Source organism: Poecile atricapillus, chromosome Z, assembly GCF_030490865.1.
Source record: "Poecile atricapillus isolate bPoeAtr1 chromosome Z, bPoeAtr1.hap1, whole genome shotgun sequence".
Classification (NCBI taxonomy): domain Eukaryota; kingdom Metazoa; phylum Chordata; class Aves; order Passeriformes; family Paridae; genus Poecile; species Poecile atricapillus.
This window is the reverse complement of record NC_081289.1, coordinates 110201653-110229570: the sequence shown is the minus strand read 5'-3', so window position 1 is coordinate 110229570 and position 27918 is coordinate 110201653.

The window sequence follows — 27918 nt, the reverse complement described above, 5'->3', positions numbered from 1 at the left end:
GTCAGAAACCTATAAATTCTGAGAGGAGAAATAAAGTTCTCTCTTCCTTTCACCACACCTCAAGCTGTGTTTGTGTGACCTATTTCATATCCAGCAGCAATATACCTGAATATCTTTAAGGTCCTCTATTTTTTTCCCCCTGTTCCCAAATTGAGAAGCCTTGGGAAGGTCAAGAAATTGAGAGAAGACACAGCCACAACAGCTGATCAGATCTGACGAAAGCAGTATCTTATACCATAATTTGTCATGTTCTGCAACAAAAGTTCAAGGGAGGGGGAAGACAAGGAAGGCATCTCTTCTGGTGTTTGTCTTCCAAATTAGCTATTACGTGTGCTTAGGCTCTACTTTCCAGGGAGTAGCTGGACACCTGACCACCTATGGCAAGTAGTAAACAAATTCCTTTGTTTTGCTTTGCAGCTTCCTTAAACTGTCTTTAACTTGATCCATGAGCTCATTTGCCTTCTTTTTGTTGTGTCCTGATCCTGCAGATTTGTGGGTGCTTGGTTGTTTGCTAGAGTCATCCCACCACCCTTTCCTTGTAAACTCAGGACAGGTAACAAGCACTTTTAGAAAAGTAAATTGTAACTCCAGCCACAGTTCTAGGATTTCTGCATCTTCTTTTGTATCTTGCATGGTATGTGTTTTGCACCAACAGTCTATTCTCAGCAATTTGACAACCAATTTGTATTCCCTAAGAGTGGCTACAGGCAATGGACTCTGCACACACTGCTTTGAACATCTAGCCCTAAGGCTCTGGCAAATGCACTAAGGCAAGGAATTTTAGAGATGAGATTGTTCCTTTTGTCCTTACCTCACCGGTTGGATTTACCAGCAACTACTATTCGCTGTTTGGTCTGTATCACACACTGTTCTCCCAGGCCTGTGCATTGCCAGAGGCACAAAGGGACAGATAGGGAAAAGTGATCAATTCTCAGTTTGAAGTGAAATGGCAGGTCAGTTGTTCTGTGGGTTTAGAATAGGCAGAAATATAAAAAATGGCTTTGTTGTGCAACACCTCATATGTTTTGAAAACTGCAGTGTACCCTGTTTGAGAACAAGCTGATACTTACCCCTTAATTGCATGATTCCCAAATCTTTTCAGTCACTTTTCATGGACATTTTAATAAGCAATGGATTTTAGTGCACATTTAGCTTGCTTAATAGCATTATTTTATGCTGTGTGTTACTTTGAATGAAATTGTTACCAGTTTTTAATAGTGAACTGCATCAAACTTAGGACACATACTGCTCGATCTTCCAACAGGTATGATTTAATTAAATAATAAATAAATATATATAATATAATATATATAATATGTTGTTTTATTATATATTATTATATCATATATAATATCATAATAATTTAATATATAATATTTATAATATGTATATAGTATAATGTAATAATAATAAATAAATATATCATTATACTGGAAATCATCCTTTATTTATTGTCCCACTGCAAACTGATCCTCTGCATGTTTATCTCCTGTCAATAATGCTTTAAGGCTTGTTGGCTTGTTTATTAAAATGCTCTAGACAACCATCTATTATAAATTTTACATCATGTCCTTTTAGATCAGCTAATGCTCATGCCTGCATGAGCAAATCTGAAATACAGGGGTGTGTGCACAAACACATAGGTGCCTAAGTTTCTTGTAAAAGAAGAATCTGAAGATCTGATTTGTAAGGGCCTTTCATTACCCTCCATCTTCCCTTTATTTTTTTGCACACAGTGAAAAGGACCAAGATGGTCCCTTTTCAGTGTTTAAGTATGCCCAGTTCAGGCAAGCGAGTGCTAGAGAGCTGCTGAACCAGAATTAACCAGAATAAGAGTGAAGTATTTGCTTAAATGTTTTGCTAATGCACTTTAATGCAGTGCTTACATTAGTGCCTGTGTTAATTCAGTATCTATTAGCTGCAGTTCAACAAGGTGATCAAGTAAGGGTATAATGTAACACTGCACAGTTCCCCTACTCCATCACCAATATCTCCTAAACTTGAAGTTAAGCATATATTTAACTACTTTACTGAGCTGCCTCTTTAATGAATATATTTTATTTAAGGTTATCTCAAGTTAATAATTTTCAAAGCTAAGTATTCTGCCTTTCCTCCAGTTCCCTTCATAGTCTGTGCTTGCCACTGCCCATGAAATAATTAATCAACGGGGAAAAAAAATGAATCTTCTAATTAACACAGACAACATAAACAGAATAGTGGCACTCCTTAGTGCAATAAGACAGCTAATTGTTTCCTCTCCCTCCAGCGTGGGAGAGACAACTGCACAGGCAGGGAGGAAAGCTTTTTCCATTGCGCTGAAGGGGTTGTGCACCATTTATCAAGCTGACTGCTCTGTCATATCAGTGGAAGGACCCTGGAGAGCCCTGACCATGAGATTGAAGGTTGGTACCAATTTACTGCAACACAAATGCATTGAACAGGAAAGAGAGAGCTTCTAATCTCTTCAATTTTCTTACATTACCCTGAAGGCTAGGGAATTAAATGAAACAGTAGCTGGTGACAACTTTAGAGGATCCTGAATGCATGACAGGAGAAGTACTAAAATAGCTCAATAGTTTTATTTTACACATTATACACTTTATACGTTTATACATTTTATACGTTAATCTTACCCCTGCATAAAGAAACAGGTTATGCTTCTTGGATATATGTCTTCTCAAGAGAAGGAGAAAAGCTTACTGAATTCAGTATCTGTCTGACTCAAATTTGTTAGCAACATTTATAAAAAAAATTATGATAAACATGTAAAATCAAGCAGAACATATCACAGGTCTTGTAATTTTCCTTTAGTTCATTGACTTCAGCAAACTTGCACTGCATTTTTGATCTTTAGCAGTTCCAGTCTTTGGAAAATCATTAGAACAGGAGAATTTGTTGTGCCAGTCAGCTCTTATGCCCACTTCATCCAAAGTCCTTATACCAGTCTCTCCAGAAAAGTGAAAGAGATCCATCCCCACACACAATCGGAGAAAACCAAGATCTTGTCCAAACACTTTGCCTAGAGAATGCTTTAAACAGCAAACATCCAGCCTTATTTCCTAATTAGTAATTTTTCATTTTGCATTAACTGTTGCAAGGCTGAGTATTTATATAAATGTCCATCTCCATCATTAAATCTTGCTTGGTTTTGATAACTGCTGAATGCTGCGTGGAATCCTCCTCTCTGTGACTGCAGTGTTAATTCACAAAAATATGAAAAAGGCGGCATTTATATGGCATCATCATCATCCCCTGAACAGATTTAATTCTTGCTCAAAACATAGCACCTTCCCTTACAAAGCTACCCACAGGAACAGATGCATTTCAAGTGCTGCTAGCAAGATATAAATAATAATAGTACTACATGGTTATATATAAATGGGAATAATCTTAAGGCATCCCTATACCTTCAATTTAAAGAATTGCTAAAGGCCATCATTTCCCATTTCCTAGTAGGCTGGGGGAGTGGGGAGTCACACAATAAAAGGACATACAACAATTATTATAGCATTACCATTTGCAATCCTAGAGCTAAAGGTCAGTGTGGTTTGCTACTGTAATATTTCCAGGGATTTATAACTTGCCTGCATAAAATTTTTCTCCAGGTTAATATTTTCTACATTGAGTGGTAATCTGGATATGATTTTTTTTTCAGAATAAAAAAGGAAGAAAATGTTTCTCTATAGATATGAGCACTGTTCCAGTCCTAGGTTGTTTTAAATTTATGCTCTCTTGTAAACATACACATTTTAGACTTCAGAACTCTGCTTTAGAAAGTGAGATACCATATAAAATAAGTCAAAGTGATTTCCAGTTTGAAAATAAAACAAAAAATAATAATATTGAAGTTATCATTATCAAGTTTTATAATGCTCCAAGCATTTTGTGTCCACACATGTATGTCATCTATAGATTTTATTAGTCACAAAATGGCACATGTCTTAAACAGGTAATTCCTCTTTCAACACTTGAAAAAGAATTTTAACTGGACTATAAGAAGTGTTGATCTATTATCACAGGGAGAACATAACAGTTCTGCGAGGTAAGTACCATTGCCCTCCCAAGAGAGCTGCTAAGCTGGGCCTCAGAGCAGTAAAGTATTTGAGCATATGGTTTGCTAGAGAGGGACCCTGCAACTGGGCAGAGTCTGATGGTTGCTGTGAGTCATTGCCCTGCATTGCAAGGGCGTCTGCTGTTACTCGGAAAGGTCAGTAGGGAAATTGCTGCCACCCCAGGCCTCTGGTCTCCCCTTACCTTACTTCCACCATTTGCAATGACTTCCAGAAAGTCTCCTTGCTCCCACCCTGTGGCCCAAGCAAGTGACCAGCCTTCCCCTTTCTATACAGACACATACTCCTTCCAGGTGTATTTGGAGCCCCTTGACTGTCTTAGCACCTTCTCAGCATTCTCACTGCAAATCAGTTTGAATTCTGCAAGTTTAACATAGTCTTCTTTGAAATCAGCTTCTCATGATACTTCTCGCTAAGCTGTGTTCCTCCATTAAAAATTAATCAGGCAGATTAAGTAGCTTTTATCTTCCCACCATTTTAAGCTTATCTCTTTTGCCCATGTACCCCATCTAAAAGAGATTCACCCACACCAGAGTGCTGGTCCTGATGACCAGGAACACCAGATATCTTTTTTAGCCTTTTGCCAACTTTTTGTCCCTCCTTCCTTTTCAAGAGAAATTCACTCTTAAGTGACTTTCTTAACTCATTAACTCTTAACAGAGCTGGGTCATGTGGGTTTGAAGAAAAAACTGGTGTGAGGGGCTTCATGCTTTGAATCCCTGGGAGGGAGATACCTCTGTTTCCCAGCCTGAATCTTTATGTTCCTTATAAAGGAGAGACCGTTTATAGACCTTGAAGACTTGAATTTGTAAAGGGCTCATTTTCCTTGTGTCTCTTTTCCTCCATGATTGTAATCCTTTTTTTTCTGCATCTTGATCTTTGCTGGCTTTGTTTATTTGGATGTTAACTTACAGCACAGCACCATTCTCCAGCATCTGTTATACAGGATCTAGCCAACCTCATGCACTTCTGCATAGGTGGGGACAGACCTTCAGAAAGCACTGAAACCCTTTCCTGTCATTTGAAGTCATGAGCTAGTTTATGCTTGTTCTTGTTTTCTCCCAACTCTGTGAGTTATTCCTTTTTATGGGCTTTTTGGGAATTTCTTTTACTTTATTTCATCAAATTATGTCATAAAGTATTTTCAAAGGCAAAAATGTATCATTTCCATCCAAACACAATCTCATGAAAACACTAGTTTATCAAATGTTTACACTTTGCTCAGCTACTTAGAGTCTTTCCTCATGCTAAAATAGGCCTGAGACTTTAAGAAGTAGATTTAAATACTACTGTTTCTAGTTTTAAATAAAAAGAAATAGATGACAGCAATCCACTAATTTGATTTGCAGTAAGATTGTGTCCCACTCTAGTGGAATTTTTCAGCTCTCTCTCACTGTGTAAAAGCATTTCCTATTTTAAACTTACATTCAACGTGAGCCCAAAAGAAACAGTGCTTCCCTTTGTCCCACTGTAAATTGTAAAACTCTGCAGTGCACAATTATGACGATGAATCTAAAAACTGCTTTTCTTACATTGACTAAATTATTTCCTCTTTGTGAGGAGACTTCTTCTTTGCAAAAGCATGTTAAATCCCTTGTCTAGGCACTTCTCTCCTTAAAAGGTAAATGGCCTTGTGGTGTTTTTTTTTTCATTTCTCCATTGGAAGGATTTTCTTTTAGAGTGTTTTCTATTAATCATTACCCACATTGTAAGATCTAGTCATAAGAAGCTTCCAAAAATGACAGAATCTTTTAAAATGCTATCTTTTTGAGCACAAATGCTAAAAGAATCTAATTCTAATGTGAATGCAGTTCCAGATATCTGCAGCTGTAATGCCTTTTCAGGTAAGAAATATCGTGACATTTGATCTACTGTCATGGTGGCATCTGTGCAGTCTAACTTAGGATGGGTGAGAGAGATGACAAAATGCTTCTTTTATTGGGAAGGATAAGAATTAAATTGCTTTCTACAGAAAATCAAATCATGATGTATGAAGTAATTAGCCAATCAGTTTTTATGTTTTGGGGTATTGAATGTTTGGGTACTGCTCTTAAGAAGTGATGAAAGTAAGCTCCCTGAAGGTCTAATGCTGCAGAGTCTGGGTTCCACTGATTTTTGGTTTGGTTTTGGGTTTAGTTTTGTTTTCCCTGGGGCATCTTTAATTACATCAGAAGGGTATGCATCTTCCTATTTCAGCAGGATATGCTTCTTACTATTGTAGAGCAGTAACTGAAGGAAGGGTATTTCACAAACATTTTAGAAAACCTAGAACTCTTTGCTAAAGAATGCTGTCTTGTTTCTTGTATCTTAGTAGGGGAAAGAGTTTAGCTGTTTCAGTCTTGGTGTGTACTTTCACATGAACAGGTTTGATGTGGGCTACTGTATGCTGAATGAGGCGACAGCGAGTGGAACTGCATCACACATCCCATTAAAATTGCTTGACTCGTTTAGTAGATCCTTTCTGTGCAGCCTGACATTTTCAGATTTAGCACACCATCGATCTGACTAATTAGGCTGGGCAGAGGGCTGAGCTGAGGGCCACAAGGGGTTTCCCATGCCTCAGTCTCTGTGCCTCACTGCACTCTGCCTGGGAAGAGAGCAATGGGTTATGCACCCAACTGGAGGTCACACAAATGCACCTGTTTCCCTTGTCATGGTGCAGCACAGAGCTGTGACACCGACACCAAACTGCTGCACCCCTTTTGTGTCACCAGCCCAGTCCCACATCCATCAGGAATAGGGGTAGTACTCCACCATGGAAAGAGAGTAGGCTCACAAGATGGGGCAGGTTGTGTCATCACTGCTTCTAACTGCTTGCTGATGTGCTGGTGGACATCTCCTCTCCTTGTCCTGTTCAAGCTCAAACATTAGAGGATCCGGTGCGCACTGGTCATTCAGTCAGAAGACTCAGCTTCCTGGGAACTTTTTGTAGCCCCTCATAACACTGTCCAAAGCAGTTTTCAGAGACTGAGACTTGGAGGCAGAAGGCAGGTAGATGCATCAGGGAAAGCACCTGAATGAGAAATGGCAATTGCACATAACATAGGCTTGGGCAGCAAACTGCTGGAGGGAATGTGAGCAACTGCACTGCCATCTGAATGTGTCTAGCTAATGGACCTTAACAGGTGTGATGAGTAAGGTGGCCTAAAAACACATAGAGCTTTTATGTTCAGAAATGAGTTTAAATATTTCTGCTGTGATTTATCTTTTTCCTAACATATTGGAAACAAGATGTGCACTGGAAAGGGCACTAAATAGCTGCTAAATTAGTAGCCACATATGTTGTGGTTTGCAGAAGAAAGTCTTCTGTTTATTCAAATTAACCTGTAAGTACACAATAAGTACAAAATAAAAGCCAGCAGCTTTGGTAGGATCAGGAGAGAAGGGGACTTTTATCCACTAAGAAACCAGCCCTATTTCTTATTCTGAGGCTTGATAATTTTAAAAAATGTGACAGCTAAAACCCACTGGCACATGCTGCAAAGAAGGATGTGATAAAATAATGCTACTCATCTTCAAGGCTGTCAGTTCAGCAATCAGTACTTCTATTCATCTCCGCGGCCTGCTAACTCAGTGCTACCATGCGATAGATAAACCCTAATCCAAGTGACAGCGTTCAAATCAGAACTGATTTGATTGTTCACATATGATACCACAAGACACCAGAAGCCTAAAGAGTTTATAAAAATGCCTGGATGTCTCTTGTAGGCACACTTCCCCTCAGAATATCTTGCAGTGTAGGATACACCAGCTCTTAAACCAGGGGTAATTTGTAGGTCACAAAAATGCTTTGGTGGCACCGTCAGTTCTGATCACAATCTAACTCTAGCAAGAGAAGGGAAAGCTCAAAAATAAAATGTGGTTCAGACCTTGTGAAATCCACATAGTCTGCTTTCAAGTTTCCCTTGCAGGAAGTGAATTTTTTTTTCTCTACAGAGATCAGACTTGCTCTTGAAGAGATCAAACATGAATACATTTGTTTCCATGCATAAAGCAAAGTACATGGGAGAGTGGTTTTATGGCACACACAGCAGTATCTCGAAAGTCATCCTTGCCTCTCAGGATGCAATAGAGCTCCTTTCAACAGTAGCTGCAACAGAGCTGCTATTCAAACCTGAGACAGTAATTGGGTTTTTGCAGGTGTTCGGTGGGATCATTACATTTAGGTTCTAAAACATAATTCTGAACAAAAAACTCACGATACTAGTACTTTGTGGAGATTTCAAAGTTTAGTGTGCCTTTATTTTCATACTTTTCACTAGTGTATCCTGAAGTTTTAGAGTAACACTTAGGAGAATAATTGTTCAAGTAGTTCAAAAAGACAATGGCAATGAAGTAATTGAAAGCAGAATGTGACCTGTAGCTGTTCAAGATCAAGAACAAAAACTGAATGACTTTTCAAGGAAATTGTCAAAGTGCCTGAATACAGAGTGAAATTATGGGACTTCAAGAGAAAATGGGCTTTCCTCTTGTGTCCGGGTCATTTCACAAAACAAAGAGTAAAGTTCACTTTGGAGCCTTGTGTTGAGAAGAACAGATGTTTCCATTTAACAAGGTACTTAGGCCTGTGTCTAGTTTCAATCTTAGGAAAAATTTTTCACTCCTGTGCTTTAAATACTCAGTTTAGGACCATGAAGCTAAATTGCTCTGCAACCAGACTTTGCATCAATTGTATGCACATATAAATTTACACATACACGTGTATGTATGTATGTATGTATGCATCCATCTATCTATCTATCTATCTATCTATCTATCTATCTATCTATCTATCTATCTATCTATCTATCTATCTATTGTTATTTGTGTGTTTGTTTGTTTGTTTGTTTATTACCAAGACTATGTAGTTCTTACCTTTTTAAAAGCATATGAGTATGAGAGAGTTTGTTCTCACACATTTCATGTAAAGTGTATTGTTCGTCTCATAGTACGGCTACATAGTTTCTATTTATTCTTTTAATAGTTATTAAAATATGTAAATGTCTTCTTTTTTTCCTAAACTTTTTCCTCTAAGATTTAGAGGTACATTGAATATTTTTCTAATGTTATTGTTATAGATAGATAATAGGATGATTGGCAATCACAGTTAGGAGAAAAATATTGTGTATATGTTAAAATAAGTTTTACTGATGTAAAGTTATGTTATTGTGGTTGGTTGTTTAGATGTCCTGTGTTCTCTCCATAGTCCCCTTTCCCCCTGGATGGTTGCCAAGGGACAGCCTTGGTGGTTGGGACATGTGGCAGGAGGGTGACTTCCTGTGCCCCTGCATGAGGCAGTTGGGGGCGGGGCAGGCTTGTTGCCAGGGGGTGTGGCATGGCAACACCTGACCACCAATCAAGTTACAGGAGAGCAGTCTCCACCAATGGACAGTGAAGAAGAGTTGATTGGCAGCCTCTCGGCAGGGCCAGGACTGCCTGAGGCAACCCCCAGGGGTATAAAAGGCAGGGCAGCCTTTTTGTGGGTGAACACATGGTGTGTTAGTTCCATGCTCCCAGTGCTGTAACTTTCCTGTATTCAGTCCTTTGTTATATTTTGTTAAATAAACCTTTGACATTTTTAAAAGTGAGCATCGTTTCTCACATTATCCTCAAGAAAAATGCAGTTTGAACTTGTCTGAATCATACTATGCTTCTCAGTGTTCTGCTTATTCTGCCTTTGGTTTTGCTTTTGTTAGTTGTTGTGGGATAAATGTTAATAGAGAAACAGAGAGAAGTCCTGTACTGAAATATTACCAAGCTGTCTTGAGAAAGGAAAAAATTTCCATGTGCAGTATACAAGAACATACACAGAGCCTACATATGTACTTTGTGATGTCAGAGTTCAGCACTTGTTAAATTTCCAGACATACTTCAGTAAGCTTTAGGTATTTAAAAGTCTATTAAACCTGATCTCTTGATTTTATTATAGGTGGTGGGGTTTTTTTAGTACTTTAGGCCGCTGTTTTAACTATTGCCATCTTTATAACATGCAGGTTCAAATTGGGAATTTACATTGCACTCAAAAATACACATCTCATTTGGCAAGTTTACTTGTATTGGTGTCACCCTCCTTATCACATCTGAGCTGCATTGGATAGCTGTGGTCTCTATCAAGACACAGTAGGTTGTCTCAAACAGGTCACATTTCTCTTGCTCTCTGTATGAGAAGTTTTCTATTTACAACATGTATCACCCTGCCCCAGGTTTTGATGGGCTTGCTCCTGAGTCTCTAATACACAAGTGCATGCTGTACTCAGTCCTGGGGATTGAAATGCAGGCAGAGTCTTCAAATTTGTGCAAAAATTAACCCTGTCTATGCTGAATGGTTGCTGCACAGTACCCACTGACTGGTTGGTCCCACTGTACACGTGACATGATTTTGACAAATCAGAAATATTTGATCTTGGCCAGGCATCCCTGAGTATATAATACCTGGTATGGTGAGTGTTTGCATTATTCCCCAGTAAAGGGATCAAAAACTTCTCACAGGGGCATGATTTTATGATTTTAAAGTCTGTTAGAGTGAATAAACAAAAATGAACTCCACCTCTTTGTTAATGGTTATTTTGATTAAAACCCCATGTTTTTGCATTTCTAGTTGAGGTTAAAAATTAGCATTAGAGTTTGTATAGTTTTTCTTTTTTGTTTGATTTGATGGTGAGAAAGCTGTAACCTTGCTGAGAGGGTGACAAATTCAGATACAGACAACCAGTACTTGACAGGTTCTATCAGAAAACCAAACAAGGGAAGAGTATGTACGCCCGCTACCAGCTGTCACAGTATTGAACAATGAATGTTTGATGAAGCTGACCTGCAAATACACACTTCCCTGTGAAAGTGAGCTTTAAGTACTCTCTGGCTGACAAAATTAAAAAGAAGAGGCCTTTGTTGATAATATACATAAATATATATGAAAAAATATTTATTTAGATCTCCCTTTCTAGAACTACGTCAGTAAAATTTGAAGCGTAATTCCATTTTTGCTAAATGAGATCTGATGGAAAATTCAAATTATGGTCAGCTGGCAGCTGAGTCTGATGGAGCTCTGTCCTTTTACAGCAGAGATTAACTTGGACTATGCTCTCTGTATCTTGAAAAACTCTATTATCTTCAAAGAAAATCACATTGAATCTTGCAAACAGTACCATCAAGTGATGGTCTGAAGATATTTTTGTGTTTACTGTAGTCGCTGTGTATTTTTGCTACAAACAAAAAACAAAACAAGATCAAACAAAAACTAAAACAACAAAAACCCAAACAAAAAACAAGCTAAAAGCCACAAAAACCCACAACCGCCCCAAACCAACCAACTGAAAAAAGCCACAAACAAACAAACAAACAAACTCATGACAAAGAGCAAGAAAGTGTAGTTAGAATTGTCCAGCTTCTCTAAATACTTTGTGCATCCAAAGGATAGTAACCCTCAGGATAAGCCTACTTTTATCATTAGAATGAAAATTTCCTTGTGAAGACAACTTCCGGTAAGCAGCAGATTCTGGGTGTATTATCCTATTTCATTGCAGCCAAGTGAGGTTCTTTGCTTTGCTCTTACTACTATTACTGTTGCTTTTACCTTCTTGGAGGAAATCCTTTTGTGTGCAGGTATGCATTTGATATGCTAACAATATTCCTTAATCTAGAGGATATTCTACAGGAGACAGAGTATTTGGTACAAATAACTTCTTGAACTACTCAGACTGCTGATCAACAACACTTAGCATTCATTGTTTTGTTTTACCTAGCTACAGCCACAATATAAAATGCACCAACCCTTAAACAATGAAAAGTAGCATAGAAATAAAAAAAAAGTAAGAAAAGAAAAAAAAGCTTGAAAGGAAATTGATGTTGTGCTGCTTCTGGGCTCCACTGTTCCTTTTTTTTTTTTTTATTTTACTAGGAGCTTAAGTTTGGGCCAGCTGTTTTAGGTATTCTCTACTGGTTTGTCCCTCAGGCTAGTATTGAGGAAATCTTCTTTTTGCATGGAAAAAACAGCCAAGGACTGGATCCTTAGTAGGCCCAAAAATAGGAGAAAAAGGAAAATGCTTATGCCCCAACTCAGGGAAACCAATATTTACCAATCTAGTTAGTTTGCCTTTATATCCTCCTCTCTGACTCTTCTCTTTACTAAAAGAAAGAAATTTAGACTCCCAGATTTTAAATTACAAGTGACAGTAAGCAAAGTTTGGAGGAGAAGTTTTGTCTTTCGATAGAGTGGCTGATGTAGTGAGAATAACAGATGAGCCCTTTTGGAAGACAGATCTGCAGCTGGTCTGTTGTTTTTGGGGTTTTTTTTAACAAACATGTCAGTTAGTCTACATAACAGATACGATTTTTCCCTACAGAACTTGTTGTGCTAATAATATTCTCAGACTCTTACAGTTAGAACTAAATCAGTGCTAGAGATGATAACAACCCATCTGATTAAAAAATAAATAATCCCATAAAATATGGGATGTCTGATCTCTCAGCTTTAATGCAAAAAAGCTGTATTTAAAATAAGAACAAACAAACCACAAAGAGTCACATGCTTTGTTGCACTTAGTACCGTAATTTCAGAAAATCTCCAAGATAAAATTTTTTTAGAATATCATTTTGCTACTAGAAATGTCCACTCAGTGCCATAGGATGTGATTCAAAAAATGCCATTCTGGCTTGGCAGAGGCAGTAGTTGAGGACCACTATCTTGAGTTCTGTTTCAAAATTGGAAGGATATTAATACAATAGACTTGCTTTGGTACTATTATCTACATGTCATTGTCTTGTGAGACCTTTCCTTATCTGCTGAGGCCAGTGTACAAGTGAGCTGTTTGGTATAATTCCACTGAAATCAATGGTGGTACTTTCTACTCCTAGGATGCAATTATTTAATATTTACCTGATAAGATGTCTTCCTCTCTTTCCCAGGGAAAAGGCAATTTTTCCCCCAGTGGTAAAAATGAGAAGTTACGTATATGCATGAGCATCTGCTTAGAGATAAAGTATGTACCATGTGAGAGAGAAAAAAATTTGTCCTACATCCTGTTCCTATGCAAATATTAACAGATTTCACTGACAAGTGTCAGGGAGAAACTTGTCAAAATTGTTTTACATCAATACCTTTTTTCCTATATCATAATGAAGGGATAATATACTGCAATAATAAACTTCAGGGGCTTTGATAATACAGCCTGCAGGTGGCTAGTAAGGATAAGTGAACTGGCATACTGCCTGGCCTGGCATTTGCTTCAATAGTTCAGTTTTGGCAGCTTTTCTCAATCTGAGATTACTGTCTCCCCCTTCCTACCTCTGATGTAACCTTTAAATAAACGTATGCCAGTGACAGACCAGATATTTCTGTGGAGAACTGAGCTAGTATTTTTTTTCTTTCTATAATAGGACCATTCCCAGGTTACCTGTTTATTATAGCCCGCCCCAGAAGATCCAAATAACCCAAGCTTTTGCTAATATATCCCTTAGATAGAGTGAAATACATAGATAGGTAGATAGATAGATAGATAGATAGATAGATAGATAGATAGATATAGATAGATCCCTTAGATACCTAGATAGATCCCTTAGATGGATTAGATATGATTGATATAAAGTATGAAATGATATTCAGTGATTGACATTTATAAATGTATATATGTAGGTCTTATTTTAAAATTACTTGGTTGCAATTTAAAGCAGGTATGTAGCTGTTTTAGTTATTATTATCTATAGTGATATAATAATACAGTAAAAGCATGAAAATATCACTTAAGAAATCATATGAGGAAAATAAAGGGAAAGAAAAGATAAGAGTATAAAGATATCACTACTCCTAGATCCAGTGACAATAGCTGATTGTTGCGGTTTAGAGGTTCCTTCATTGAAGTCACGGTCACAATCTTGATCGTCGGTCCTGGGAGAAGCTCAGAGAACACAGTTCAATGGGTGATATACATCCAGGTTCAGGTGGGGAGTACCCAACCATCTTCCCTGGTGGTGGGGTGACGCTGCTGTTTGGCCGCACTGGAGCTCCGAGCTAGCTCTGTGGTGCCACTCTGGCACGGGCAGCCGCCAGGAGTGGGGAACTGCAGGGGAAAGGCGGCCCCACTGCAGAATCTACAGAGCACCGACCCCTGCCAGGCTCTGCCAATTCAGGCGTCGTGGGTAGTGATGAAAGGACAGAGGAGGCTCAATCCGCTGTACTTCCCAGGAACAGGTTTATTAGGGAGAAGGGATGGACACAAGGGTCTGGGCTGGGACAAAACAGAACAGGAGAGAGCCTGGAGCACCTCTGTGCACTGGGTTTTATTTAGGGGTGGGCACAGTCCAGGGTCCAATCAGGGTTCACAGAGGGAGGAGTAAGGGGAGGCGGTTACAATATCAGGGACCAATGGGGATACAAAGAAGGTGGGAACATAACACAACAACCAATAACACATCGAGGAAGGGATGATATACATGGAAGGAGCTGGAAGAAGAGGTGGGGTTTACAATGACGGATGGGGAGATGGGCCAGGGTAAAGGCGATTGACATCCAGGAAACGGGAACATCCAGGAAAAAGGGGAGGGGTTTATATAATAGACAACTGGGGCTAAACCATTAAACTCAACAGGGGGGGAAACAAGAACATACCAACAAATCTTAACGTATTCTTAACAAAATTAAATAAACGAACCACAACAGTGGGGAGCTTAACACTCTCTGTCTGATGCAACACTGGAAGGCCCCAGAAATGAGTCTAGGGGAACACCAGGGGTCTTTAATGGTATATGACAACTCCCAAGACATGACAGCTGCCTTTCCTGTCAGTGTAGTTGAGCCAATTATGCCCCATCAGAAGGAATGCCCCAATACTTTCCCCCACGTTGTAGGACTGAGTCAGTTGTGTAAAGGAGGACTTAAGCAGGATAAAAATCATTATCTCACCTCGAGGGTGCAAAACCCCACCCCAGCAAAGCACCCTGCTGGCCCTGCAAATGGTCCATTGTTTCGAGTAGTTTAACCATTAACATTCCAATCTCTCACCCTTGCAGTATGATTGCAAGTGCATGGTAGTACCAGACTGTTATTTTCTAAGCATATTTTGAGAACACTATTGAGTTGTATAGTCATTTTAGGAATTATATCAGGGATAATCTCTTTTGGCTATGTTGTTTAAAGTTCCGTCTCACTGGTACTTTTGGAGAACAACAGACCGGTGTAAGTAGCTGCCTGCTGTGAGCTATTGAGATAGTATTACAAAGAGACAAACTGGAAGCACCGTGTTTCTGTACGAGGCAGTGCATAGTCTTGGTTGGGTGATGCAGTCTCGCATCGGATTGCTTTGTAATTCTTCAGGCTGAGACCACACATGCCATGCTTGCCTCTTCTGTGGAAAAGCAGAGATACTCTGGTTAAGCCACAGGCATTCCCACACTAGAGACAATACAGTTAAACTTCTGGTAAAGGAGTCCTGATGCTGGTGTCTCACCGGCATCAGCTTAGGTCAACTTACCTGTGTTTCACCACTGTGTAAATGAATACGAATCTGACAGATATCCTTAATGATAATAACAGTAATAGTTAGTATATATCTATTAGATTAGTACATTTTTATATATTATGAAGTATTGTTAAAATATTTGCATTTTTTATTAGCAATAATGCTCCAGAGATATCTAGCTAGGAAATACGACATTTAGGTGGATGCAGAATTTTTGAAGAAAATAATTCTGATCTTGCTAAAATACTTTTCCTTCCTTTTTCTTACCTTGGATGCAACATACATTCATCATATATTTTTGTTATCCTTTGAGTAAGATGCTGTGATTCCACAGCATAAAAAGTTTACATTATTCTTCAAAACCTGACACCTGACATTTAAATCTCTTTTCTGACTCTGACACTGCCTTATTACCAGCATTTCTACCTTGATCATACTTTTAATTATTTTCCCCATTTGCTCAGCATCTTTGCTATTCTGAGCCACTTTCACCTATTTTTCTGTCCTTCTGTCCCTGTTTCTTTCAATCCTCTTAACTAAACCCTTTTCTATCCTCCATGTCCCTGCCCTCTCTCACACTCCCAGAGCTTGGTGCTGGCCCTGTGACTCTGTGAGATATTTGAAGCTTACATATTTCTGTCCAGCTTGGTGATTTACATTTTGGATAAATTCAGCAGTGCTTTAGAGCTGGACCAGCAGCCGGGTAAATGTCATCAGCTGGGCATGATGACTCAGAAAATGCTGCCAAGCCTCCAGCTTCTGAGGCCTTGCCCTGCTCCGTCAGAGGCTGAAATACTGTTCTGATATTCACTGCTCTCACCTCAGTGCCTCATGGTGAGCAGAATGAGCTGTCTCCCATTGAAAGCACTGTAGGGCAATAACTAGCACTCCCCAAAGACCCCATGATGCCTCTGCCATTACTTTCATTCAAATTAAGTGAACTCCGAGTCTCACCTCAGTGCTCAACACAGAATTTCTCTCCTCTCAGTCAGGCAGATACTTCTATTACATCATTCCTTTTTCCTCTCTTCCCCCCATGGCCTGACCTGGTTAAAGATTTGCCTGCAGGAATGGTCCTGGCCGCTCCTGAAGAACCATATTGTTCATGGCATGACTGAACTGGGATTGGATCCTTCTGGGTCTGGTTCTTGCTTTATGGCAGCATAATGTAGGTATCTTCAGGGAACGCAGCTTTGGAAATCACAGCATAGTGGGAGTGCTAAATACGGGCTACTGATATCTGTACTGAAAAGACGACAGTGTCTATAGAGAAACAGTTTAAGAGATACCAAGAAGGTTGTAGCACTTGAAGAGATCTCACCAGAGTTGCTTTGTACGTAAGTTACAGTCTTACTTCTGGCTTTGAATGAGTTTTGTTGCACAAAGAACTTGGCAAACATGGAACAAAACTTGGACCCTTCCTGGGAAAGATAAACATTCAAATATTATCCTTGCACAACAGAAAAACAATGTCATTTACCTCCAGGTTAAATACTCCTTTCAGGTCAAAATCTTCTATTGATACTTGTATTGTTTACTTCCAGTTTTTACAGACTCCTAGATCAATGCTTTTATTTTGCAATGGATTTTTTTTTTTTTTTTTTATATGGACACTGGCTCTTGAAATACTGACACCACTGCTTTGAGCAGTGGAAATGGGAGGCAAGATCTTTTTCTCTGCCAGAAATTTTCCTCCTCAGTCAGGCTCTGTCAGTGACAATAATGTTGGCATATCTCACTTTGGAAAGCCTGAGGTATAATGTGATTTCAGGCTTTCATACTTTTCAGGTTGAAAGGTTTTTGGGTTTTTTTTCCTTTTTTTAAAGAAGATAATCTGTACTCATCAAATTCTTATTTCCTTGACTGGGTTACTATCAACTGTCTTGTCATGAATATCTCACAGCAAACAGAGAAGACACAAGCTCTCATGCTGTGGCTTGGCTTAGGTTCAGCATGTCCACACGGTTAAGACTTCAGATCAGCGTATTCATTTATAGATGACATTTTACTGTCCATTTCTGTTTTCTTGTCCTGCACATGCTGCTGGCAGGACTAAAATTTCTGTTCTGCTCACATCTAGGAGTTAGTGTGTTCATATCTTGTAGGCTGTGGGTTTCATACAATTTTCTGTCTTATCCTGGGTTCTCTATGTGTTCCCTTACAAAATAGGGTGTTTTCCCTTACAAAACAGTGCTCTGTCACATTTCCTTGTTGGACTGGATGGTACTAATCTCTTCTGCTAAAGGAAGAATGGGGTAGCATCAAATGAAGTAAAAAAACCATCACAATTACAAGGTGCAAATTTATGGGGTACAGTAACTAACTGGATCATTCTACCTCAGGAATGGTCTGTCAGAGAGAAGGACTTCAGAGACAGCTAAAGAGAACTGAAATATCAGCCTGAATAAACCTGCCCATATGAAAAGGGACTGGAAACAGTCCAGTCCCATTTACGATACAAATGGCAGGTGTAGGAAAGGTAGGCAGGAAGGTATATAGAAAGAGCGGACAGATTATGCTAGAACTCTAGATTTTAAAAATTACTCCTCCGAATCATCTTTGAAGTATTACTTTGTACTTCCAATCTACTTAATATTGGACTTAAAGAGGCCACAACAACTATCATACTGGTTCAGACAAATGTCTCAGTAGGAAAGTACTACAAATTTCTTGACTGCATGTTTTAAACTAAAATTAGTATATTTTTATTCCAAACAGAGTTGGTTTTAAGCAACCGAACAAATTGAGTAGGCTATGTTGCATCTTTTCAAACAATTTTGAACACTTGTCTGTGGCATTTTAATTAGGAAAGGAGAAACATAAGCTTCTACAGGCTTGCTCTGATTTTGGGTGGTGTTACCTATATATAACTATGCTAGTCAGCTCTTCTTGAGGCAACGGGGGCAGGGGGGAGAGTTGACCTTGTGATTATGTTAATGACCATCATATGGCAGCTCTTTCAAAAAATGTTTTTCAGAAAAGATGCTCCCCATTTGTCTGGGAAGATATGGATTGTCTGAGGATTAAGGACGGATTGCCTCTTCCTGAAATGTATACTGTAACTTTTTTGACTGCAACTTGTCAACACAATTAGAAGAATTAAACACCTAGTTCTGCTTTTGGGAAATTGTGAGTGATAGATGTGATGAAAACAAGAATGTGGTAAATCTGTTTCTTGGTAGGGAAGAAATTAAGGAATTGGAGAAGAAGAAAATTTTAGTTTAATAAAGTTAGAAATGTAAATCTGAAGATAAAAAGCTACCACACATAATATAGATAATAACATATAATAATGTTGGTGGTAAAACACAAAATTCCTTTTTTTTTAGAATTTGGGAGAAAAATACCTAGCACGTTTGGCTGAATATTTTTTCCCTTTGAGGAGCTGCTTTTAGAAAAACCTGATTTTTCTTACAAACACTTGTAACATGAAATTACTTGAATGATATCTGTTCCTTGGTGAATGGGTAAACACCCAAACAGTAATTTTTATTTCAATGGGACTATTCATACAAATAATTGTGTGTAAATGGGAGTGAAAAAATGACAAATTTCTTCTTTTGCCATTTCTCTGAATAGCTTCTCCTTTTTTAAATTGACTTTAAGTGAAACCATCTCTCTCTCATGCTACAGTTCTCTTTTAGTTGTTCCAAGGATTATATAGAATGCATTGGCATACTTAAGACAATACCATTAGCAGCAGTCTAGCTTGGTCTTCTGGCAGAGACTGTCAGATCTGAGGTGCATGTTATCATTAAAATATTATATGCACATACTGTACTCTTTCACCTGTACATGGAGAAGAATATCTGGAAGCGGGACAGGGCCGACCTAGAACCAGTATTTTCCTGTCCCTCTACTAAATCTTCCTGATTAGTACACTATAAGTCCTAGATACTTTACACATGGAGGTCAGGTTGCCAACACTCCCGATGCTAGTATTCCATCTGGGTACCAGCAGTGGTTTCATTTAACATATTAGGGGGGGAAATCTAGCATTTTGAATCAGTTCTCTGGAAATCATAAGCAAATTCTCTTGATCTCAGATCTGTGGATTACGTTGTAGGAATTACTGCTACAGCCTGATCTCAATGAGAGTGGTCTACAAGCAATTCCATTTTGCAGCAAAGGTTAGTTATTACATTATCTTAGCTGATTGAGGCATGGTTCTAATAACGCCAATGTTGCAGGTTCAATCCCTGTTATGGGCCATTCACTTAAGAGGTCAATGAACCTCTTGGGAAACTTTTGGGTCCCTTTCAATTCAGAATATTCTATGATTTAGTTGTAAAAATAGTTATGATGAATTCCTGTGATATGTGTTTTTGTTTGCAGAATGAGAACAACTCTGCAGTTACTACTTGATATTCATTTAAAGCAGCATTATTACCAAACAGCTGTCCCATCTCTTCTGCCAAATCCTTGTTCATGTGCCCTGCTTCTGTATTGTGCCACCACAACTAGCTGCACAACCTTATAGAAAACCGTATTGATAAACCAATCAGCTGAAAATTCCTCTTGTTCCCCTGTTTACTGTCATTTTCAGTTGAATCAGGCTCCCAACCTTGTTACTTTACAAATCCTTTACCAGCACAACATGGGGATTGGTGTAAGAGTAGCAACAAATGAGCAGTGGAACAGGACCCGGTTTGGGGGGAAAGATGTGGACTTTTCTGAGAGGATAAATTTAATCATATACTTAAATTTAGGCTTCTAGTTTAAACACATTCAGGATTCTTTTTCTATGGACATTTTTCAGTTTTCATTTAATTTTCTGTTTTCCTCCAACATTGCTACCAGTAAACATCCTTACATTTGATCTGAACAGAAAGCACCAAAAAGAAACAACAAAGATTTTTTTTTTTAATATCTTAACTTCAGTAGATATTTTTTTTTATTATTCTTGCCTTGATTTTTTCAGCTCTAATTAGTTCTGTGGAAAGATTACTGATTGGTTTACCTGAGTATAAGATTTTGTTGAATAGGTAAGTAGTACTTTTGATTAGAATTTGGGGGAAAAATAGAGTTCCTTTGTAAGTTTTTTCACAGTTCTACTGGGATAAATAATAATCCTTCACCAGCGAAAAAATATTCATTCTTGTTTCAAGGGGAAGAAAATAGATTGGCCATTAGCAATGAATTGAAATTATCACTTTTATCAAAGTGAATACACTGCTCTTGTAAAACACTGGTAATCTAGCTGTGTTTAAAATCCATGTAAAAAGTAGCAGTTTTTCATCTTCTTTTGGCACTTAGTCAACAATGCATGATACATGATGCAGTTATTGATTCCTGAAAAACTTCCTAGACAACATGACCACTTTTAAGCACAGAATAGTAATGTTTAAACCATTATATCACCTACATTTCCATAATATCTTTCAGCAAGTATTTAATGTGTTACAGTAGTATAAATACTTTCCTATATTAAGTGATTTACTGAAAAACTAGAGATAATAAGATGCTGTATAAAGTCTACTGCAAAATTCCTGTTATTCCACACTTGGATTTCAGCCAACAGACTTAAAATAGTTTTAGATTTTAGACTGCTTCTCACTTTGGAATATAAGCATATATAAAGGCACATACATGGGACCAAATCAGCAGATAATGTGAAGCAATGCAATTCCATTTAACTCAGTCATTTATAGCAGATGAGGTTGTGGCCATATGCTCATATCTATGTGTATGTACTTGTAAGACATACACATGTACTTATGTGTGACCTAAAATCATGTGTGCATGTAACAGTGTAATCAAATGAAAGTGCTTTCTTCTGCCAGCAAATTTTTCATTAGACTGGAAAAATGGAAAGCCTTCATGTATTTTAGATATCAATTATTTCTGATGATGAGAGGCACATGATTTTCCACATCCCTCCTGATTTTTAGGGTGTCCCTTGCTGAAACAGCACCAAAGTTTTTTTTCTGAAGGTCATCAATGATAGAAATAAAAGACATGAGGAGAGGAGGAAAGATGGAAGTTTAATTTCACTGAATTTGTCCATAGAGAATACACACAGTTAATATTATGACTTTTAAAATGTGGTAAGCTATTGAAAAACTATTTATAAAGCCTTGGTATGCACATAGTGCCTGGTATGTAAAATCTGCAGAACTGTGATTGAATTGGAAGAGACCTTCACTTTGCAACAGCTACAAGGTGTCAGGGCAGGAGCTGGCTCCTTTTCCTCCACTGGCTGCCATTCCAAGGGAGAGAAGATACTGATGGGCAGAAAACTTTTGAGCAACTTTAAAAGGAACGCTGATGGTATGAATTGCAAAATCTTTTGAAGGGAAAAAAAAGTTATCCATAAAATTTCAGGTGCAATGGGTTAAAAAATGGAAGAGGTTGATAGACAAATGATTAAAGGAAGCATCTCAGGAGGCAGAAGCTCCTTCTCTCCTCTGTGTATGTAAACAAACTACTGCTTATCCAGATAGCTGTTTCCATACTTGAAACTCTTGTTTGTTTGTTTCTTTAATTTTTTTTTATTGTGGGGCTTTTTTCAGCTTGTTTGTTGTTATGCTTTATAAATATACCATGAATTATTCCCAAGTGGACAACAAACCTAATTATTTTCTAAGCTACACCTTAATAAAACCAATATAATTCTGTCAAAATGAATGGATAGAATAGTACCATTATTCTGCAGTGTTAAAAACAGCTTTGTTCCTGCAAAGGCAGGATATCTGTTTTCCTTTGAGCTTCCTATTATCTATATTAAGCCTCTAGGCTACTTGTTACTTCTATTGTGGCTGCTAATGTGTGTTCCTGTTTAGCACTGGTATTATCTCTTGCATGGTCCAGAGATACCTTGTTCTGCCTTGGTGTTAAGTGCAATAAAATTTTGTACCTTCAGACCACCATAAATGACACAGAAGAGGATGATTCATCAACAGCAACTGCTTTAATGGACCTCTTTAGCATGACAGAGTATTATGTGACTCAGATATTACAATGTAATCCGGAAATGTACCGCTGAAGAACAAACTGCAAACCCTAAGGAAAAAGAAGATATCCAGGTCCGTCAAAGATTGATCTCAACGCTTGTTTCCAATTCAGAATTAACAGGTCTTTCTTTGTTCTCCTGGCTGGGCTCCTGCTAGTACTACACACTGGATCTTGGTTTTTGCAGCACTGTCACACTATTCATAATGTACAAAGTTGGTAGGACCATAATGGTGTCCAACTCCTTGCTTAAGTAGAATAATCTCAGAGCACAGGATTGTATCCAGATGGTTCTTGAATATCTTCAGTGAGGGAGACTCCACAAACTCTGAGGACAATCCATGCCAGTGCTTGATCATCTGCACTGTACTATGTTCCAGAAATGCTCAGCACTTTCTTTAATCTGTCCTTTGTGTATGTTTGATACACTTACATTTTTCAACATCATTGCTTCCCACAGATCTTTACCTCCTTTTCCTTTTCCTCCCATTTTTCTCTCATTTTACTCATGGTGTATCTCAGGGTTAGTTTTTCTTCCATGCCTTACTATTTCCAGCAGGTCACCACCTTTTTGTTGAGACGATTCTGGTTTAAAATTAAGCACCACTGGGACATGATGTCTGCTGACATAACTGGGGACTGAAATCCCACAGAGCAGAGGCCAAATTTGATAGATATTTTATAACAATTTTGCTTCTGGAAGTATAGAGGAATAAGAAATTTAAGGGCTAAAGGAAATTTAAAGGATGAAGGATGGCATTGAGGTACTCCTTTATGATTGCATGGGGCCAGAAAGAATTCAGATTTTGTTGATCATAACAGTTCTCATTAGAAACATTGGAATAGAGCCGTGTGCGGTTTGGTTCCTACCATAGTATGAATACTTCTGAAGACAATGTCATTTATAGGAGAGTAATATGTGGAAAAATTAAGATTATCCTAAGTAAAGTGCATTTTTAAAATATACCTCCTGTGAATAAATCCTGTATGTTAAAAACATTTAGAAATCTTGAGAGTCTCCTCTAGCAAGATTCAAAAATATGTGTTCACAGAACAACTGCAATGGTCCAGGCTTTGCAAGTGGAAACTTTCAGTCATTTCACCCATCTGTAACTGCAGGGGAAAATTACAAATATGATTGGCTGTAGATATTCAGAGACAATGCTGAAGAGTTTTCAAGCTAAGCACCAAAGAGTATATAATCACATCTTGAAAAGAAGTTTGTACTTTGCAAGTTCAAATGAACAGCTAAGATTGTTATAGAGAAAATATGTCATTTTACCCTCTTTACAAATTGGTTAATGAGGTACCATTGGAATAACTTTCCAAAAGTCACGTAAGTCTGTAGCAAAGCAGTGAACTGAAATTTGCTCTCCAAGGTGCACAGTGTGACAATGCAACACTGTCTTTATTTCTATTCCCATATTATTTATTTAATCTCTGATGATATTTAAAATTTCCTTTTAATTTTAGAGAATATTTAGAAATCTCTTAAAAAAGCCAAAACCCTTAAATAGCCCTCCCAACCTGTTTTTCTGAATGCTTTTCTGTCCCTCAGGTTGCCTTAGGAAATCATGTTATGGTCATGTTTAGGCTTGTATTGTATAGGCTCTATTCTCTGCAAAGAAAGTAAGCCTTGACATTAGGAAATCTGAGGGGAAAACATTTGAAAGGGAAGAAGGCATTTAACATTGGAAAGATTTGCATGTGTTCAGCATCAGATAGAGAGCTTTAGAGAAAACACATAAGAGTCTGAGCACTCAGGCTTTTCTGGGTTCCCCACTGGGGATGTGATACTGCACTTGTTTAATATGTTCTAAACACAAACGGGCTAGCACTTGCTGAATTTACACTGCACATTAAAAGTTTGAGGTTCCAGGGGGAATTCAGAATTCCTCCTCTTAACAGAAATGTTTTTCTCTGGGGAGATGTAACAAGCCACCACCGTGATCAGCAGCAGCATGGAGACAGGTGGTTGGTTTCTGCAGGAGTAGAAACACTCATTGCTCCACTTGTTTAACCCACAAGCTCTGACTCTACTCTCCAATGCTCTTTACACATGATTATTTACTATAGATTGCAAGTCATCCATATGAGATCTGTAAGAAGGGTCTTGTGATAAAAATCAAAATCTGCCCTTCACTATGCAGAATAAGCTTTCTAACTGGAAACATAAATTGTTATTAAATTGTCTTATTTCTTCAATGTAAGATTTTAATAATAAAACTCTTTGGTATTTTTCTTTCTTGCCAGTTTGCTAATAGAGTGATGCTTTTGACATTTTTTTTAGAAAGGAGAGCATAATCCAGTTGTCCTAAACCATATTCTACAACTGACAAGAAAATATTTTTGTTGTACATGAAGCTGTAAAAAAGAGATCTAAAAAGAGGACATTGGAGTGGGAGTGTGAAAATTTACATTCCCTAAATCCTATATAGCAATCCTAACAACGGCTGTTTTGCTGTGTGCTAACCATCCCAATACTCCCTTTTCAGATGGTTCCCATCTCATACTTTCTACCAACTACTAGGCATGCTAGGCATCCCATCTATGGGCCGTTGCAATTTTGCTGTCCCTGGGCCCTCTCAGTGCTTACTGGTGAGCTTAGTGTCAGGCACTCAGTCAAATCAGCAAAAGTTATGTGATGAGGCATCTAAAACCTAAAGTTTTCTGGTGACTCTTCCTCATGGCTACAGCAGGGTCAGCAGCACACAGCCTTCACCATGCCTCAAAGCAAAAATCTCACCCAACTCTAGCAAAGTCAGAAAACTTGGGCTTATTTGCGTCTAAGGTGAGTTTCACCCCTCATCTCCAATTCACTGGTTTGCAAAGTGCCTTAAAATAGCTCAGCTGTCAAAGCCAATGTATGAACCCCTCGTCACTTTACCAATGAAAATTATTACTTATCTAAAATTTTTAAAGGTGAAAATATATGGCATTGCAAAATGGTGTTTGACAGCAAAATGTGACTGCAGTGACTGATGTGAGCTTTCAGTGTGTGCTCCTAGAAATAAATGGACTACTTTCGCACATCTGCAGTCTCCAGGTCTGTCTGTGGTTACTACAGTGACTTCTCTTTGTTCTGTACTTGAGTGCTGTAAGAGTCAAGGGCTCATCTGTCATGTGCTATAGATAATCTCAAAAACACCTTAACAGACAACGTATGAACCCCAGGGCTGTTTATATTCATGAAAACTATTCCTCCCACAGAGGTCACATTGAGCAAGATAAACCATGTCATCAAATATGCAGCATACATTGCAACAGGGGTCTGGCATTGCAGACTTAAGAGTTTTTGTGAGTTGTGTCAAGGAGGACTGTTTTTGTCCTTAGCTTGATGAACAGTTTCAAAAAGCCAGTGCTCTTGTAGTTCAAATGTAAATGAGAATACAAGTTACAGCTATCCTCACTTTTCTGTACTGAAATGACAAAATGTATTTTCTCTTACCTGACTGCTTAATACCCAGAGAAGAGCTAATATACAGGTGTCGTGGTTACAATATGTATACAATAAAATAAACCTAATAAAATTAAACAGCTGCCTGACAGCAACATTACAGAGGACGGTCTTTCTGCGTTACAGGCTGCAATATGTGCCTGACACATAGTCAGGTCACAGGTTGTATTTGTACCAATGGCAACAAAGATAATATTCAAAACTGATACATAATTATTATGTGATATTACATATAAAAATTTTTAAAGTGTTTTCCCCATAATATTTTATTACCTAATCAGGGGAACAGCCCTAGAAATGATTGTGTGTTTACTGTATAGTACTGCTGTTATCAAAATCTATCAGTTTCACCTGAAAATAAGAATAGGGATGTCTAGATACTTGGAATACATCCTACACATCCCACATCCAGTTTTCCCTTGACTTTAATGAGTTTTAGATTAGTTTTTTCCTTATTTGAAGCAATTTTTAAGGCTGCTTCAGTATAGCTTCTCACAAGAATGCATATTGATAATTGTTTTGTCTTATACTATCACTATAAATAACTTCACAGCCATCACTGACTCTATTTCATTTTTACAGAGCTGATATCTAAAATGCAATACAGATCCACTTTCTAACAAATATTAAGAGTTAGCATCTATCTAAAACTTGTTATGAAGAATTTAGTGTGCATATTTTGCCTCCACATTTGTTTTATTCTGCTAAATAGCCTATGTGGAAAACAATTTACTTATCCATTAAAAAACAAAACAAAACTACCAAAAAAAAAAACCAAAACAAAAAAACCCAAACAAAAACCCCCAAGAACAACAACAAAAAACCCCAACCCTGTTCCATTCTGTTTTCGTTTCTGGGGTTCTGTTGTCATTTTATCCTAAAGTGCTGTTTCCTCACATTTGCATCTACCAGCCTTTTTAATGTGATATTCCATTTAAACTGCCTTTTAATTGTATGTGCTGCCTTGGCAGAACATGACTGATGTACTAGCGTTAATTAGGGCTCCAGTCAGCAGCCTATGCCAGCTGGAAACTGAGAAACAAGCGTAAATTATTCTGTCATCAATCAGCTCAAAAATGTTTGAATCACTAATTAGTTTGCAATTTGGGTGACAGTTTATCTGACGCAGGCGGTGTCAGAAACTTCAGATCTTAGATGAATAATTTGCCAGCAACAAGCACATATTCCCTGCTTTTAAATACATGAAGGTTTATCTGCATGTTGAAAGGTGGCTCAGCAGTCTTCATTAACTTCCAACTGGGACTATGTAAATCAGGAATCAGTGTGAGGCACTTCAGTCTGTGGTGGCTTAGCAGATGATATTTAGAAAAAGAAAGCCTCTTTTCTCTCTTTTTTTTTTTTTTATTAATAATCCATAAACTGGTAGACGAAAATGTTTGGGCTTTAACAGCTTAAAAAAATCACAATGGTTGAAAAAAAAGAGAAGGCAATCACCCCCTTTTACATGAAAATTAGTTGTGCTGCATCTTTCTGTTTAACTGATTTAGTCTCCTCTACTGTCATGTGTCTGGAATGTTAAGCAGCAAGTGATTAGCCCTTGTCCTTTAAAGCAGGATCATTATTGGGGTTTTATTAAATGGCAGACTTGTGTTTCTATTTAAAGGATAAGGGAGGTGGGGGAGGGGAAACAAGAAATTGCTAACAGGAAGCAGAAAAGGTTACCAGTGTCTCAAAAGGAGAAACTATTCAACATTATAAATGCAGTTGAGAGGGTCTTAACATCTGTGTTATTCTTATCAATAAGAGAGATAAGTTTAATATCTTGCAACACATACAAGTATTCTATGTCCCATAGATAAAACAAAAGTGTAAAAACAACTGAGGGAGACAGCATCATTGCTGTAGAGAGACAGCAATTTGTCTTCTACCTACTCATCCATCCTTCTGGAACTGAAAGGCAGCTTTGATATGGAAAGATGCAACAAGAGCAGGGAAGAAAGCTGTAAGCTGACTGTGGTGCCAAATACAAGAAGCAGCTGAGGATAGG